The sequence below is a fragment of the Schistocerca cancellata genome, chromosome 8, assembly GCF_023864275.1.
Source record: "Schistocerca cancellata isolate TAMUIC-IGC-003103 chromosome 8, iqSchCanc2.1, whole genome shotgun sequence".
In the NCBI taxonomy this organism is placed as follows: Eukaryota; Metazoa; Arthropoda; class Insecta; order Orthoptera; family Acrididae; genus Schistocerca; species Schistocerca cancellata.
The window spans coordinates 194,602,010-194,620,046 of record NC_064633.1 but is presented as its reverse complement, the minus strand read 5'-3'; the positions used below and the strand labels follow the sequence as shown (position 1 = coordinate 194,620,046).

General features: G+C 45.5%; 1 protein-coding gene and 1 non-coding gene across 4 annotated transcripts in view; both read right to left on the bottom strand.

The window, feature by feature from the left end:
* The window catches only part of LOC126094631 (glycine receptor subunit alpha-3), a 611,226-nt gene that overhangs the window by 106,398 nt on the left and 486,791 nt on the right, over positions 1-18,037 (bottom strand). The window lies entirely within an intron of this gene.
* Positions 14,279-14,440, bottom strand: LOC126096050 (U1 spliceosomal RNA). The gene has a single exon (XR_007522011.1). It is a non-coding gene; the product is annotated as a U1 spliceosomal RNA (small nuclear RNA).

Sequence of the window (18,037 nt, the reverse complement as noted above, 5' to 3'; positions counted from 1 at the left end):
CTGTTGCTCCTGGGGTATCGGCGAGGACCATTCGCAACCGTCTCCATGAAGGTGGGCTACGGTCCCGCACACCGTTAGGCCGTCTTCCGCTCACGCCCCAACATCGTGCAGCCCGCCTCCAGTGGTGTCGCGACAGGCGTGAATGGAGGGACGAATGGAGACGTGTCGTCTTCAGCGATGAGACTCGCTTCTGCCTTGGTGCCAATGATGGTCGTATGCGTGTTTGGCGCCGTGCAGGTGAGCGCCACAATCAGGACTGCATACGACCGAGGCACACAGGGCCAACACCCGGCATCATGGTGTGGGGAGCGATCTCCTACACTGGCCGTACACCACTGGTGATCGTCGAGGGGACACTGAATAGTGCACGGTACATCCAAACCGTCATCGAACCCTTCGTTCCACCATTCCTAGACCGGCAAGGGAACTTGCTGTTCCAACAGGACAATGCACGTCCGCATGTATCCCGTGCCATCCAACGTGCTGTAGAAGGTGTAAGTCAACTACCCTGGCCAGCAAGATCTCCGGATCTGTCCCCCATTGAGCATGTTTGGGACTGGATGAAGCGTCGTCTCACGCGGTCTGCATGTCCAGCACGAACGCTGGTCCAACTGAGGCGCCAGGTGGAAATGGCATGGCAAGCCGTTCCACAGGACTACATCCAGCATGTCTACGATCGTCTCCATGGGAGAATAGCAGCCTGCATTGCTGCGAAAGGTGGATATACACTGTACTAGTGCCGACATTGTGCATGCTCTGTTGCCTGTGTCTATGTGCCTGTGGTTCTGTCAGTGTGATCATGTGATGTATCTGACCCCAGGAATGTGTCAATAAAGTTTCCCCTTCCTGGGACAATGAATTCACGGTGTTCTTATTTCAATTTCCAGGAGTGTATTTAAGGTATCTCACATATGTTTGTAGACATAATCTACTTGTATTTCTAGCGAATTGCACCCTGAAGTATCGTTTTCAAACACTTCAAATTATGACGTCGTATCTCCTAAACCATGTGTCGTACAATGATATAATTTTGCAGGTACATTCAGTGGTATATGTGGAAGCTGTCTGCGAAAGATGTTGCTTATAGAATTAGCAGTAAAACTAAATTAAAAACTAAAAATGAAAAAGTAAAAATAAATTAAAACGTCCTGCATGATGAAGCCGTCTTTCACGCAAGTATTTATGACGTCATATCTCTTTAATTATACGTATTCCTGGATTTCCAGAAGGCTTTTGACACTGTACCACACAAGCTTCTAGTAGTGAAATAGGGTGCTTATGGAATATCGTCTCAGTTATGTGTCTGGATCTGCGATTTCCTGTCAAAGAGGTCACATTTCGTAGTAATTGACGAAAAGTCATCGCGTAAAACAGAAGTGATTTCTGGCGTTCCCCAAGGTAGTGTTATAGGCCCTTTGCTGTTCCTTATCTACTGTATATAAACGATTTGGGAGACAATCTGAGTAGCCGTCTTCGGTTGTTTGCAGATTACGCTGTCGTTTATCGACTAATAAAGTCATCAGAGGATCAAAACAAACTGCAAAACGATTTAGAAAAAATATGTGAGTGGTGCAAAAAGTGGCAGTTGACCCTAAATAACGAAAAGTGTGAGGTGAGCCACATGAGTGCTAAAATGAACTCATTAAACCTCGGTTACGGGATAAATCAGTCTAATCTAAAAGCTGTAAGTTCAACTAAATACCTAGGTATTACAATTACGAACAAATTAAATTGGAAAGAACACATAGAAAAGGCTAAACAAAGACTGCGTTTTATTCGCAGGACACTTAGAAAATGTAAGAGACCTACTACGGAGACTGCCTACACTACGCTTGTCCGTCCTCTTTTAGAATACTGCTGCGCGGTATGGGATCCTTACCAGATAGGACTGACTGAGTACATCGAAAAAGTTCAAACAAAGGCAGCACGTTTTGTATTATCGCGAAATATGGGAGGGAGTGTCACAGAAATGATACAGGATTTGGGCTGGACGTCATCAAAAGAAAGGCGTTTTTCGTTGCGACGGAATCTTCTCACGAAATCCCAATCACGTACTTTCTCCTCCTAATGCGAAAATATTTTGTTGACACCAACCTGGAACGATTACCACGATAAAATAAGGGAAATCAGAGCTCGTACGGAAAGATATAGGTGTTCATTCTGTTCGCGCGCTATACGAGATTAGAATAATGGAGAATTGAGAAGGTGGTTCGATGAACCCTCTGCCAGACACTTAAATGTGATTTGCGGAGTATTCATGTAGATGTAGATGTAGGTAGAAGACACGCAGTGTTATAATTTTGTAAGTACATTTAGTGGTATATGTGGCTACTTCCTGCAAAATATGTCTCGATTAGAGTTAGTGGTGAACAACAAATAAATTAAAACGTGATGCCTGATGTGGCAGTCTACTGCACGAACCACGAAAATATAGCTAGCGATAAACTGTTTTCCTTTCATCGTTTTGTAGGAGTTGCCATATACAAAAAATTTGGTAAAGTTTTGAAAATATGCACGAAGTTTCTTGCTAGTCACTAAGTACTCTCATTCTCAAATACTGGATGAATAAAGTCTGAGTATTTGCGCCTTGTGGGCTACATTGCTTTTTCAACCCCCACCGCTACCTTTGATAGGTAGGTAGGTCGCATCCCACAGCGTCTCTTTCCAGACAGTACGCGATATGTGAACCATCTTACAATTTGGAAGAAATATCGAACATACATAGATACTCTACTGGAAATTAAAATTGCTACACCACGAAGATGACGTGCTACAGACGTGAAATTTAACCGACAGGAAGAAGATGCTGTGATATGCAAATGATTAGCTTTTCAGGGCATTCACACAAGGTTGGTGCCGGTGGCGACACCTACAACGTGCTGACATGAGGAAACTTTCCAACCGATTTCTCATACACAAACAGCAATTGACCGGCGTTGTCTGGTGAAACGTTGTTGTGATGCCTCGTGTAAGGAGGAGAAATGCGTACCATCACGTTTCCGACTTTGATAAAGGTCGGATTGTAGCCTTATCGCGATTGCGGTTTATCGTATCGCGACATTATTGCTTGCGTTGGTCGAGATGACTGTTAGCAGAATATGGAATCGGTGGGTTCAGAAGGGTAATACGGAACGCCGTTTGCAAGACAACAACCATCTGCACGAACAGTTCGACGACGTATGCAGCAGCATGGACTATCAGCTTGGAGACCATGGCTTCCGTTACCTTTGACGCTGCATCACAGACAGGAGCGCCTGCGATGGTGTACGAACCTGGGTGCACGAATGGCAAAACGTCAGTTTTTCGGATGAATCCGGGTTCTATTTACAGCATCGTGATGGTCGCGTCCGTGTTTGGGGACATCGCGGAGAATGCACATTGGAAGCGTGTATTCGTCATCGCCATACTGGCGTATCACCCAGCGTGATGGCATGGGGTGGCATTGGTCAAACGTCTCGGTCACTTCTTGTTCGCATTGACGGCCCTTTGAACAGTGGACGATACATTTAAGATGTGTTACGACCCGTGGCTCCACCCTTCATTCGATCCCTGCGAAACCCTACATTTCAGCAGGATAATGCCCGACCACATGTTGCAGGTCCTGTACGGGCCTTTCTGGATACAGAAAATGTTCGACTGCTGCCCTGGCCAGCACATTCTCCAGATCTCTCACCAACTGAAAACGTCTGGTCAATGGTGGCCGAGCAACTGGCTCGTCACAATACGCCAGTCACTACTCTTGATGAACTGTGGTATCGTGTTGAAGCAGCAGCTGTACCTGTACACGCCATCCAAGCTCTGTTTGACTCAATGCCCAGGCGTATCAAGGCCGTTATCATTGCCAGAGGTGGTTATTCTGGGTACTGATTTCTCGTGATCTATGCACCGAAATTGCGTGAAAATGTAATCACATGTCAGTTCTAGTATAATATATTTGTTCAATGTATAACCGTTTATCATCTGCATTTCTTCTTGGTGTAGCAGTTTTAATTGCCAGTAATGTATATTTTTGTACTATGTGTGATGTGGATATATGGATTAAATGAACATTTGCAATTTAAAATGATAATTTATTGCCCGCAAAAATAGAGGACTAACAGTTGTAATTAGTTTGTTCAGTCACTCCTTTTGGAATCTGGGTGCCCCGCAGACAAAGCAATTCATTCAGTCGGCCGAAATGCAAACTGGCGCAACGACCTGAACGAGCCTAATAGCTGCCCGCTTTGTTTGCAGACGCAAATCATGGCCGAAACCCGAGACGGCCGCCCGCTCTGCCGTACCCTGAGCTGTCGCCGTGTGCGCATGCGCCAGCCAGCTCCCACACCAGGGCTGCCACCATCACAGCCACTGCGCCTACTACTGTAGACGTGGCGTGGCTCGAATTCAAAGAAATAGTATCGGCAGCAACTGAGAGTTTTATACCAAATAAATTAACAAACGACGGAGCTGATCCTCCTTGGTACACAAAACGGGTTAGAACACTGTTGCAAAATGGTTCAAATGGCTCTGAGGACATTGGGACTTAACATCTGAGGTCAACAGTCGCCTAGAACTTAGAACTACTTAAACCTAACTAACCTAAGGACATCGCGCACTACCATGCCAGAGGCAGGATTCGAACCAGCGGTCGAGCGGTTCCAGACTGAAGCGCCTAGAATCGCTCGGTCACAGCGTCCGGCTGAACACTGTTGCAGAAACAAAGAAAAAAAACATGCCATATTTTCAATAGACGCAAAACCTCCGAGACTGGCAATCTTTTACAGAAGCTTGAAATTTAGAGCGGACTTCAATGCGAGATGCTTATAATAGTTTAAACGACTTTGTCTCGAAATTGGCAGAACATCCAGAGAGTCTAGTCGTATGTGAAGTGTGCTAGCGGAATGACACAATCAATGCCTTCTCTGTGCTATGACAATGGAGATACTATCGAAGACGCTGGTACCAGAGCACAGTTGCTAAACACAGTCTTCCGAAATTCTTTCACAAAAGAAGACGAAGTAGATATTCCAGAATTCGAACCAAGAACAGCTGCCAACATGAGCAATGTAGAAATAGTTATTCTTGGAGTAGTGAATCAAATGGTTCAAATGGCTCTGAGCATTATGGGAATTAACAGCTGAGGTCATCAGTCCCCTAGAATTTAGAACTACTTAAACCTAACTAACCTAAGGACATGACACACATCCATGCCCGAGGCAGGATTCGAACCGGCGACCGTAGTGGTCGCGCGATTCCAGAATGAAGCGCCTAGAATCGCTCGGTCACAGCGGCCGGCTGAACACTGTTGCAGAAACAAAAAAAAACAAAAACAAAAAACATGCCAAATTTTCAAGAGACGCAAAATCTCTGAGATTGGCGATCTTTTACAGAAGCTTGAAATTTAGAATAGACTTCAGTGCGAGATGCTTATAATAGTTTCCACAACGAAACTTTGTCTCGAAATCTTGCAGAAAGCCGGCCGAAGTGGCCGTGCGGTTAAAGGCGCTGCAGTCTGGAACCGCAAGACCACTACGGTCGCAGGTTCGAATCCTGCCTCGGGCATGGATGTTTGTGATGTCCTTAGGTTAGTTAGGTTTAACTAGTTCTAAGTTCTAGGGGACTAATGACCTCAGCAGTTGAGTCCCATAGTGCTCAGAGCCATTTGAACAACCATCTGGCAGAAAATTCAGAGATTGTTATCGTATGCGAAGTATGCTAGCGGCAAGACACAGTCAATGCCTTCTCTGTGCGATAGCAATGGAGATACTATCGAAGACGCTGGTACCAGAGCATAGTTGCTAAACACAGTCTTCCGAAATTCCTTCACCGAAGAAGTTCAAATGGTTCAAATGGCTCTGAGCACTATGTGACTTAACTTCTAAGGTCATCAGTCCCCTAGAACTTAGAACTACTTAAACCTAACTAACCTAATGACATCACACACATCCATGCCCGAGGCAGGATTCGAACCTGCGACCGTAGCAGTCGCGCGGTTCCGGACTGAAGCGCCTACAACCGCGGCCGGCCGAAGACGAAGTAAATGCTCCAGATTTCGAACCAAGAACAGCTGCCAACATGAGCAACGTAGAAATAGATATTCTCGGACTAGTGACTCAAGATAAATCATTTAACAAAAGGAAGTCTTCCGACCCAGATTTTATTCCAGTTAGGTTCCTTTCAGAGTATGCTGATACAATAGCTCCATACTTAATCATATACAACCATTCGCTCGACGAAAGATCCGTAGCCAAAGACTGGAAAGTCGCACAGGTCATACTAATTTTCAAGAAAGGTAGTAGGAGTGCTCCAATGAATTACAGGGCCATATCATTAACGTCGATATGCAGCAGGATTTTGGGACATATATCGTGTTCGAACATTATGAATTATCTGGAAGAAAACCGTCTATTGACTCACAGTCAACACGGATTTAGAAAACATCGTTCTTGTGAAACACAACTAGCTCTTTACTCGCACGAAGTGTTCAGTGCTATAGACAAGGAATTTCAAACTGATGCCGTATTCCTGGCTTTCCGGGAGGCTTTAGACACTGTACTACACAAGCGGCTTGTAGTGAAATTGCGTGCTTATGGAATATCGTCTATGTTATGTGACTGGATTGGTGATTTCGTGTCAGAGAGGTCACAGTTCGTAGTAATTGACGGAGTATACCGAAAAAGCTCAGAAAGAGCAGCACGTTTTGTATTATCGCGAAATAGGAGAGAGTGTGTATCTGAAATGATACATGATTTTGTGTGGACATCATTAAAACAAAGCCGTATTTCGTTGCGGCGAAATCTTCTCACGAAATTTCAATCATCAGCTTTCTCTTCGAATGCGAAAATATTTTGTTGACGCCGATCTACATAGGGAGAAACGATCATCACAATAAAATAAGGGAAATCAGAGCTCGCGCGGAAATATATAGGTGTTCGTTTTTCCCGCGCGCTATACGAGGTTGGAATTATAGAGAATTGTGAAGGTGGTTTGTTGAATCCTCTGTCAGACACTTAAATGTGATTTGCAGAGTATCCATGTAGCTGTAGATATAGCATAATCATACGCGTTCTGAGAAGGCTCTCGACGCCGTTATCGAGCGAGCTGGCGTTGAGGCAATACACTGGACGCATATTCTGGTGGACGGCGTCAAATTCCCGTCCAGCAATACAGTTTCATTTTTCGTGACATCCCTAACTCGTTTACACGAAGGCCGGAATCGTTCCTCTGAAATTGCACTGCGGTATTTCCTTCCGAAGCCCATGCTTGTGCTCCAGCTCTAATGCCCTCGTTATTGACGGAGTGTTAAATCCTGATCTGCCCTTTTGTCCTCGCCGAAATAGACGGAAATAGCTAGGTAGATAGCAATACAATGGCGTCGACCAGAATCAATTGCTTTCTGGTAGCTGCCAACAAAAGCTACCTGACTGTACTAACACTGTACTGTATAGGTCGATATCAACAAAAGCAGGAATGATACGCAGAGATAACATTCAGTTTAATTGTTAAACATAGTTTGTGTCACTACGCAGAGATTATAATAAATATACTCTGAAATCGGGAGATGTGCCTTACATGTACAGACAACCAGGTGATTACAATTTTAGAAAAAAATTGGGTAATTGATTCAAGAGAAAGAGGTTCACGGATTGAGCGAGTCAGTAATGCGCTGGTCACCTCTGGCCCTTATGCAAGCAGTTATTCAGCTTGGCATTTATTGATAAAGTTGTTGGATATCCTCCTGAAGGATATCGTGCCATATTCTGTCCAATTGGCGCGTTGGATCGTCAAAATTCCGAGGTAGCTGAACGGCGCTGCCCGTAATGCTCGATTGGGGAGAGATCCGGTGACCTTGCTGTTCAAGACAGGGTTTGGCAACAACGAAGACAAGCAGTACAAACTCTCGCCGTGTGCATTATGTTCAGAAAGTGTAAGCCCAGAATGGCTTTCCATGAAGGGCAACAAAGCGTAGAGCAGAATATCATCGACGTATCGTTTTACTGTAAGGGTGCCGCAGAGGACAGCCAAAGGGGTCCTGCTATGAAAACAGGTGGCACTCGAGACCATCACCGCCCGTCGTCGGGCCGTATACCGGGTGGCACTCGCGTTGGTATCCCACAATTCTCCGGAGCGTCTCCAGGCACTACTTCGGCCTGGAAACTCTTTGACTGGAGTAGAGTTGTCTTCAATACTTTCTTCATGTATGGGTCGACAGCCTCAATTGATTGTCAAAATTATGGAACCATTTTAACTAACGTAGGCTGTTTTACTTCTATAATGCACCATGCATATTAATTACCTTACTGGCAAGTTTCGGCCTTAGGCCTTCATCAAATGTATGATATTGGTGCTGTGTGTGTCGCATTTTTAAAATAGTAGAACTGACAGCCTACAGTACTCGGAATGTTCCAATCATATACGAGGGGCGTTTGAAAAGTCCGTGCAAAAATAAAAACTACTTACGTGTTTGGGGTAAACCTTTTTTATTTTTCGACATAGTCTCCTTTTAGACTTATACACTTCGTCCAACGCTGTTCTAATTTGTTGATCCCTTCCGAACAATAGGAATTGTCCAAGTCTGCAAAATAGCTATTAGTTGCTGCAATCACCTCCTCGTTTGAATAAAATCTTAGTCCCGCCTGCCATTTCTTCAAACTGGGGAACAAATAGTAGTCCGAGGGAGCCAAGTATGGAGAATAGGGAGGATGTGAAATGAGTTGGAATCCTATTTCCATTAATTTTGCGACCACAACTACTGAGGTGTGTTCTGGTGCATTGTCGTGATGGAAAAGGACATTTTTGCGGTCCAATTGCCGTCGTTTTTCTTGCAGCTCGGTTTTCAAACGGTCCAATAACGATGAATAATATGCACCTGTAATGGTTTCACCCTTTTCCTGATAGTCGATGAGGATTATCCCTTGCGAATCCCAAAAGACAGTCGCCATAACCTTTCCGGCCGAAGGAATGGTCTTCGCCTTTTTTGGTGCAGATTCTCCTTTGGTAACTCATTGTTTAGATTGTTGTTTGGTCTCAGGAGTATAGTAATGTATCCACGTTTCATCCACAGTGACCCGTTTTTGGTCAAGCGTGAGCAATCGCGGAACTCATCTTGCGGATAGCTTCCTTATGTCCAAATGTTTATGCAAAATATTATGTACCCGTTCATTCGAGATGCCCACAACATTAGCAGTATTACGCACCTTAACTCTTCTGTTATCCATCACCATATCATTGATTTTATCAATGATTTCTGGAGTCTTAACCTCCACAGGGCGTCCAGAACGTTCAGCATCACTTGCCCCCATATGGCCACCGTGAAAATTTTGAAACCACTGATAAACTGTTATAATCGAAGGTGCGGTGTCACCGTAATGTTTTTCAAGCTTCTCTTTAGTCTCATGACGAGTTTTCCCTTTCATAAAGTAATGTTTGATCACAACACGAAATTCTTCTTCGTCCATTTTTTGACAATCACTCCACTTCCTTGATTCACACGAACCCCAACCAGAAAGAAATAGACCAATATGGCTGAAACTTGGTGTGCGTTCTTTCCAAAGATGCCACTACATGACCTCGATAGGCGCCGGTGCATCTGTCGGACTTTGCACGGACTTTTCAAACGCCTCTCGCAGAATTTCCTTCCAGTGCTGAGCCCCGTTTCGACGTGAGCACCGAGAACCAGCTAAGGCGTATCTGAAGACACCCCGTTCACTGGTGGGATACCAAAGTGACTGTCGGCCGCCAGACTCCCGACCATCAGGAGTGATGGTCTGCGATGCCATTTCATTTCGTAGCAGGACCCATTTGGTTGTCATTCGCGACACCCCTACAGCACAGTACTACGTCGACGATCCACGCCCCGTTTTGTTGCCCTTCATGGCAAACCATCCTGTGTTTACATTTCAGCGAGATAACGCCCGCTCGTACACCGCGAGAGTTTGAACTGCTTGTCTTCGTGCTTGGAGCATTATGGGCAGGGCTCTTCAGGCATCTCGGGATTTTGAAGATCTGACGCGTCGTTTGGACAGAATTTGGCACGATATCCCTCAGGAATTCATTCAACAACTCTATCAATCAATGCCAAGCCGAATAACTACTTGCATAATGCCCAAAGGTGAACCAACGTGTTATTTAAACTATATATGAAGGTAGTATCTGTTCCCGAAAGAACAGATACAATTAATGACCGTGCAGCTTCTCTAGAATGAAATGATAATTATATCGACACCCTAGCTGCAAACATGCGTTGATATACATCATTGGGGCATTGGGGACATGTTGAAAATGTGTGCCCCGACCGGGACTCGAAACCGAGATCTCCTGCTTACATGGCACACGCTCTACCCATCTTTTATTTAAAAAAAAAAACTTATTTTGTTTGCTTTTGTTCGTTGCATCTGCTCGGGGCGGATGTCGTAAGACATCCGTTTAAGTTCGTTGTTGATCGATTAACTCAGTTTTTTTTTATTTTTTTTTTTTTTATTACAGAGGGCAGCTAACCCTCTCACCGAACACGCTGAGATACCGTGTCGGTGTCCATCTGAACCACCGAGGGTACAGACGACAGCGCGCCTGCAGGGACTTATCCCTTGCACGCTCCCCGTGACACCCACATTCCCAACATGTCCACACCACTACATTCGTAGTGCGCCTAATAGATGCTTTTTCATCACACTCATTACTCGTGGCAAATTAATGTACCAAGTCCTGTACGAGTTGGGGCATAGCGTGTGCGTTCGCACAAGAAGGTCAATGGCCGGGTAGCCATATTTTAACTGTATATGAAGGTAGTATCTGTTCCCGAAAGAACAGATACCATTGGTGACCATGCAGGTTTTCTAGAATGAAATGATAATTAAATCGACACCCTAGCTGCAAACAGGTGTCTATATACATCATTAGGGACATGTTGAAAATGTGTCCCCCGACCGGGCCTCGAACCCGGGATCTCCTGCTTATGGGCAAACATCTATTAGGCGCCCTACGAATGTAGTGGTGTGGACATGTCGAGAATGTGGGTCTCACGGGGAGCGTGAAACGGATAAGTCCCTGCAGGCCCACTATCCGCTGTGGCCTCGGTGGCTCAGATGGATAGAGCGTCTGCCGTTTCAGCAAAGCCGGCATGGTAGCTCAGCGTGTTCGGTCAGAGAGCTGGTTGGCCTCTCCAATAAAAAAACTGAATAGAAGGATCAACAAACGAACTTGAACGGATGTCATGTGACGTCCGCAACGACCAAACACGAAAAAAGAAGCAGGAGATGTTGTTGTTGTTAGTGTTTAACGTCCCGTCGACAACGAGGTCATTAGAGACGGAGCGCAAGCTCGGGTTAGGGAAGGATTGGGAAGGAAATCGGCCGTGCCCTTTCAAAGGAACCATCCCGGCATTTGCCTGAAACGATTTAGGGAAATCACGGAAAACCTAAATCAGGATGGCTGGAGACGGGATTGAACCGTCGTCCTCCCGAATGCGAGTCCAGTGTGCTAACCACTGCGCCACCTCGCTCGGTAAAGAAGCAGGAGATTCCGGGTTCGAGTCCTGGTCGGGGCACATATTTTCAGCATGTCCCCAGTGATGTATATCAACGCCTGTTTGCAGCTAGGGTGTCGATTTAATTATCATTTCAACGCGTTATTGGCTAGCTTAATTTGTGATGCTCTTTCTGTAGAACAAATCATCAACTTTTCTGAAATTGTAATCATTTGTTGCGGTTCTAGCGGTTCTAGGCGCTCAGTCCGGAGCCGCGCGACTGCTACGGTCGCAGGTTCGAATCCTGCCTCGGGCATGGATGTGTGTGGTGTCCTTAGGTTAGTTAGGTTTAAGTAGTTCTAAGTTCTAGGGGACTGATGACCATAGATGTTAAGTCCCATAGTGCTCAGAGCCCAATCATTTGTTTGTTAGTACATGTACTTAACTAGCAATTACCGTCCCATAACTCCTTCGTGGTGTCCTTTTTTTCGTTAAAGTGTAATACGTAGACAGAAAGAGAAGACAGGACCAATAATGTTCAACAGAGGAGTGCGACAGGAGTGGTGCATTTCACCCGCTGTATTCAGTACATACTTAGACGACACTGTTAGTGGAAACGGGAAGTTAAACAATGAGTCTGGTTAGTATCAGGACATACACATATAAATACTCTGCAATTGACTATAGCCAAGTAACTATTCAAAAGACAGAAAATGATTTCCATTTTGCAGTACTTCTCCTAAATCAAACATGTAAAGCTGTCATCTAAAATTTTAAGGAAAAAAAACCTCAGTATTGGCCTTTAAAGTGAAATTTGCTCTAAGTCCTTAAATAGTGCTAGATGAACAAGCAATAACAGATGTCACACTGTCAGCTGTTGGGCTGTGATAGTAGCTAAGAATTTGAAATTGACGTCACCAGTATATTAAATAAGTTTCGAATGATATGTGACACAATACATAGGAGGCTGCGTGACATGAAAAACAATGGTACGAAGCCAAAATTTTAGAAATTAGTTGCTACCTTTCTCGTAGCATGTAACATGTGGAAGCTAATTTTGGACAGTAACTAAAAAAGATAAAAGTAGAATACAGTCGACAGAAATAAAACTTTTAAGGAAAGTAACAGACTGTACCCTCAGGGAACAAACACGAGTACAAAACAATATTGTGGGTGAAGAACATAATAAACAAGGTGAACACCAATAAAACCGATAAACTGCAGAGACGGGTTCCTGGCTGTAAATGAAGGGGAAAAGCTCCTGCGAGCATGTGTCCGGTAATGCATCGTTACAACGGTAGAAGAATGAAAGTTGTTCTGGCCACGTGCCGTGTTTGTAGCCCACAGCTGACGATTATGTAGACTGATGATGGCAATTCTGGTAAAGGCTTCTTCTCGGTAAAGAGGACTAATGACCGAATCCCAGAATTGTAATGCTCTGGTGCAAAAACCATCGACAAAATCCATCACTTAAAGGGAAATCAGCTGCTGATAAACCTTGCAATCCTTGTTCGTGATAGGAGTAGTAGTGGTTGTCATGCAGGATACACATAACCGCACTTTGGCTTACACACTGCTGGCGGGACAATTGCCAGGAGCTTGTACCAGGGTTCGTCTCAGTACATGTAGAGCCTGGTCCTCCATATCTGGTGCACGCATAGTCCGCCGCCTCCCAAATAGTCCGCCGCCTCCCTGGACATTCGTCTGTCTGAAAGTACCCCCCCCCCCCCATGATCACACAAACTCAAAAAAAGGGGGGAGGGCTTGAAATGTCCGTGATGTGGTTGGTGTCTGTTCTGGTACAGCCGTGCTGCCTCTCGACCGTATCCATCTGCTTGGCCGTACGCAAACACCATCTCGGCTTGCTCGCGGCATTAATACCGGACAATTCTGCTGCTTACAGTACGTTGCGTCAATAACAAAGCATGCAATACACGGAACGTGGTTCGAGAAACTTTCATCTGTCAGCGCCATCTACCGTGGCAACGATGCACTTCTAGGACATGTTCATAGGACCTTTTTTCCTCCATTTCCAGTCAGGAATCCGTCCATGCAGTTTGTCGATTTTATTAACGTTCACCCCGTAGACTGCATAAATGAATAAAATAGAGCGAGGATGGATAAAATGGAAACAACATATCAACAGAAAGGACAAAGACAGGTTAAGTAAACAGAAATCGATTATAAACAAATAGGAAAGAGAGATATAGGACGATCGAGGAACAGATTGCCTCAGTGAAGAAGAAACGGGCTGCATGCCTACTCTGTGTAGTGAAGAAGAAGAAGAAGAAGAATACAAAAAGAAGAAGTAATTTCTGCTTTTGAATGTCAAGATTCATATTCATTGCAATTGCTATTTCGATCATTCTACATTTGAAGTTACTACGCGCGAACTGAGATAGAATATAGCTGTAAATACAATCGCTACTCTGAACTTCAAAGGAGTGGACCATAAAACAGATAGATGTCCGCAAATCCACGACAAAATTTCAACAAATGATAATTAATTGAAACCCTCAGCTGCCGACAGGTGTTGTTGATATACCTCGATGGCGACAGCTAAAAATGTGTGCCCTGACCGGGACTCGAACCCTGGATCTCCTGCTTACATGGCAGACGCTCTATCCAGTTTTTTTTTTTTTTTTTTTTGACCACATTTTGTTCTATATTGCTCGTTGAATTTGCTCGGGGTGGACGTCCGATGACACCCATTCAGGTTCTTCGTTGATCCGTTAATTCAGTTTTTTTTTTTTTTTATTGCAGAGGGCAGCTAACCCTCTGACCGAGCACATTGAGCTACCGTGCCGGCAAAAATAACAACGGGACAGCGCGAACGCAGTCCGAGCGCGAACGCAGTCCGACTACCAAAAAGTATGCGCCCGAGTTACTCGTATTTGGAGTAATCGCGGGGGTCAGCTCGACCGAAGTGCAATGGACAAGCCTCACCCTGGAGGAATCGCTTTCATGATCACGGTGTCCTCTACGCCAGGTAAGTATTATCCATCTGAGCCACCGAGGACATAGATGAATAGCGCGAATGCAGGGACTTATCCCTTGCACGCTTCCCGTGGGACCCACATTCCCAACTGTCCACAATCTACATACGTAATGTACCTAATAGACATTTGCCCATCCACTCATTACTCGCGCACACTAAGGTGACGATTCCCGTAAGAGTTCGGGCAACCTGTGCGCATTCGCACAGACGAAGGTCAATGGCTGCGTAGCCTTTAACTATATATGAAGATAGTAACTGTTCTCGAAAGAGCAGATATCATTGATGACCGTGCAGATTCTCTAGAATAAATAATTAATTGCAACTCTCAGCTGCCAATAGGTGTTCTTGATATTCCTCGACGGGGACAGCTGAGTTTCAACAATAACGCATCTACACTCCTGGAAATGGAAAAAAGAACACATTGACACCGGTGTGTCAGACCCACCATACTTGCTCCGGACACTGCGAGAGGGCTGTACAAGCAATGATCACACGCACGGCACAGCGGACACACCAGGAACCGCGGTGTTGGCCGTCGAATGGCGCTAGCTGCGCAGCATTTGTGTACCGCCGCCGTCAGTGTCAGCCAGTTTGCCGTGGCATACGGAGCTCCATCGCAGTCTTTAACACTGGTAGCATGCCGCGACAGCGTGGACGTGAACCGTATGTGCAGTTGACGGACTTTGAGCGAGGGCGTATAGTGGGCATGCGGGAGGCCGGGTGGACGTACCGCCGAATTGCTCAACACGTGGGGCGTGAGGTCTCCACAGTACATCGATGTTGTCGCCAGTGGTCGGCGGAAGGTGCACGTGCCTGTCGACCTGGGACCGGACCGCAGCGACGCACGGATGCACGCCAAGACCGTAGGATCCTACGCAGTGCCGTAGGGGACCGCACCGCCACTTCCCAGCAAATTAGGGACACTGTTGCTCCTGGGGTATCGGCGAGGACCATTCGCAACCGTCTCCATGAAGCTGGGCTACGGTCCCGCACACCGTTAGGCCGTCTTCCGCTCACGCCCCAACATCGTGCAGCCCGCCTCCAGTGGTGTCGCGACAGGCGTGAATGGAGGGACGAATGGAGACGTGTCGTCTTCAGCGATGAGAGTCGCTTCTGCCTTGGTGCCAATGATGGTCGTATGCGTGTTTGGCGCCGTGCAGGTGAGCGCCACAATCAGGACTGCATACGACCGAGGCACACAGGGCCAACACCCGGCATCATGGTGTGGGGAGCGATCTCCTACACTGGCCGTACACCACTGGTGATCGTCGAGGGGACACTGAATAGTGCACGGTACATCCAAACCGTCATCGAACCCATCGTTCTACCATTCCTAGACCGGCAAGGGAACTTGCTGTTCCAACAGGACAATGCACGTCCGCATGTATCCCGTGCCACCCAACGTGCTCTAGAAGGTGTAAGTCAACTACCCTGGCCAGCAAGATCTCCGGATCTGTCCCCCATTGAGCATGTTTGGGACTGGATGAAGCGTCGTCTCACGCGGTCTGCACGTCCAGCACGAACGCTGGTCCAACTGAGGCGCCAGGTGGAAATGGCATGGCAAGCCGTTCCACAGGACTACATCCAGCATCTCTACGATCGTCTCCATGGGAGAATAGCAGCCTGCATTGCTGCGAAAGGTGGATATACACTGTACTAGTGCCGACATTGTGCATGCTCTGTTGCCTGTGTCTATGTGCCTGTGGTTCTGTCAGTGTGATCATGTGATGTATCAGACCCCAGGAATGTGTCAATAAAGTTTCCCCTTCCTGGGACAATGAATTCACGGTGTTCTTATTTCAATTTCCAGGAGTGTATAATCTTTCTCTCGTATTGGCTCGCTTGACTGTTAGATTACGAACTAGATCTGTTGCAGTTTCCTGCAGTCCAGTCAACAACCAGCGGTGACTGCAAATCCCGAGAAGCACTGAAATATCTTGCTGATTATACAGCATTTAAATGCACACATATTCACAGTTTCTTGTGTCCAGTCTGAGAGAGACTTTATCCGGATGCTGATTACATCACCGATAATGACAGGATCTCCGTAGTCTCCGGAGGTTGACTCACTTCTCCTTCAATAGACTGGCTCAATAAAATAAAAGAGTTTGAAGTGATACTTTGCAGTTTTCATGGGCGAAGTGTAGCTAAGTGTGACGGACTGACGCAAAAGTTAATTTCTATAATAACCTCAAAGATTCCCGAAATGCATCACAAAGTAATTTCTCTTTCTGTAGAGGTGAGAACCTTCATTAGAGTAAGGCATCTGAACACAAAAGCTGAAACAGGAAACATAAAAAACTTCTCGTGGAGAAAAATCTTCAGTGGGTTGCGTGTCATCTTCCTGAACCACAGTGAGTATTCATGAAAAGAGTAAATATTAAATCTTTGAAGATGGCTTTTATTATACCATACAAGTATTTATCTATTATTATTTTAGATTTAAGTGATGCTTAATAATAAGCGGCAGCATTTAACAGCACACAATTCAGGACGCTGGTGTTAAAAACTCTGGCGGTCGAACAGTACCATCGATGAGTTAATAGCGTTAGCCAATAGCAGCGCGACCCACGGAGTGGCAACCTGATAGTTTGCAGTTGTCTTGGGAACGACCTACCACGACAACCCGTTTGCGAACTTGTGGCCAGTACGGCAGCACGATGCACGTTGCAGAACATGCATTCACGTCTGTGGTGACCACACACCCAGTTAAGAACCGTGTCACGCCTTATGTAATGTCCAGGGAACCATAAAAATCGCGGTGATTTTAATTTTTATCTTTGAATAAAAGTGTCAGTTTTTTTCGTTTAATTTTTGTCTTTGAATAAAAGTGTCAGTTTTTTTCGTCGCAGGGAGTATTTCTTTCAGTTATCTTCTGTACAATATGTCAGTTACCCTCTGTACTATACTGTAATAGTTCTTTCTACGTATGGTCCAAGTTTCCTCGAGCTAGTTAACTTGGCAGTGAAACATGACGCGCAACTCACTATCGTCTTTAATTTTTGGACATCAGAGTAGTATTGTCAGTAAACCATAATCTAATGCTTATCAGAAAAATGCACTGATGAGTCAAAACATTATGACCACCTCCTTAGTAGCTTGAAATGATAATTAAATCAAGACTCTAAGCTGTCGACAGGCCTTGATATACATCAACAGGGACAGTTGAAAATTTGTGCGCCGACCGGGACTCGAACCTGGGATCTCCTGCTTACATAGCAGACTCTTTAGCCATCTTTTTTTTTCATTTTGTTCGTTCTTGATCGTCGTGTTTGGTCGTTGCGGACGTCACATGACACCCGATCAAGTTCGTTTGTTGATCCTTCTACTCAGTTTTTTTATGGGAAAGGCCAACCAGCTCTCTGACCGAACAAGCTGAGCTACCATGACGGCGTGCTCCTGCCCATTACACTCATTACTCGCGGCAGAAATCTTACCGAGTCCCATAAGAGTTTGGGCAATGCTTTTGGTCTTAATTTAATTATCATTTCATTCTAAGAGAGGTGCATGGTCACCGATGGTATCTTTTCTTTCGGACATGTCTATGTAGTGTGTGGACATTACGTTGGGAATGTGGATCTCACGGGGAGCGTACA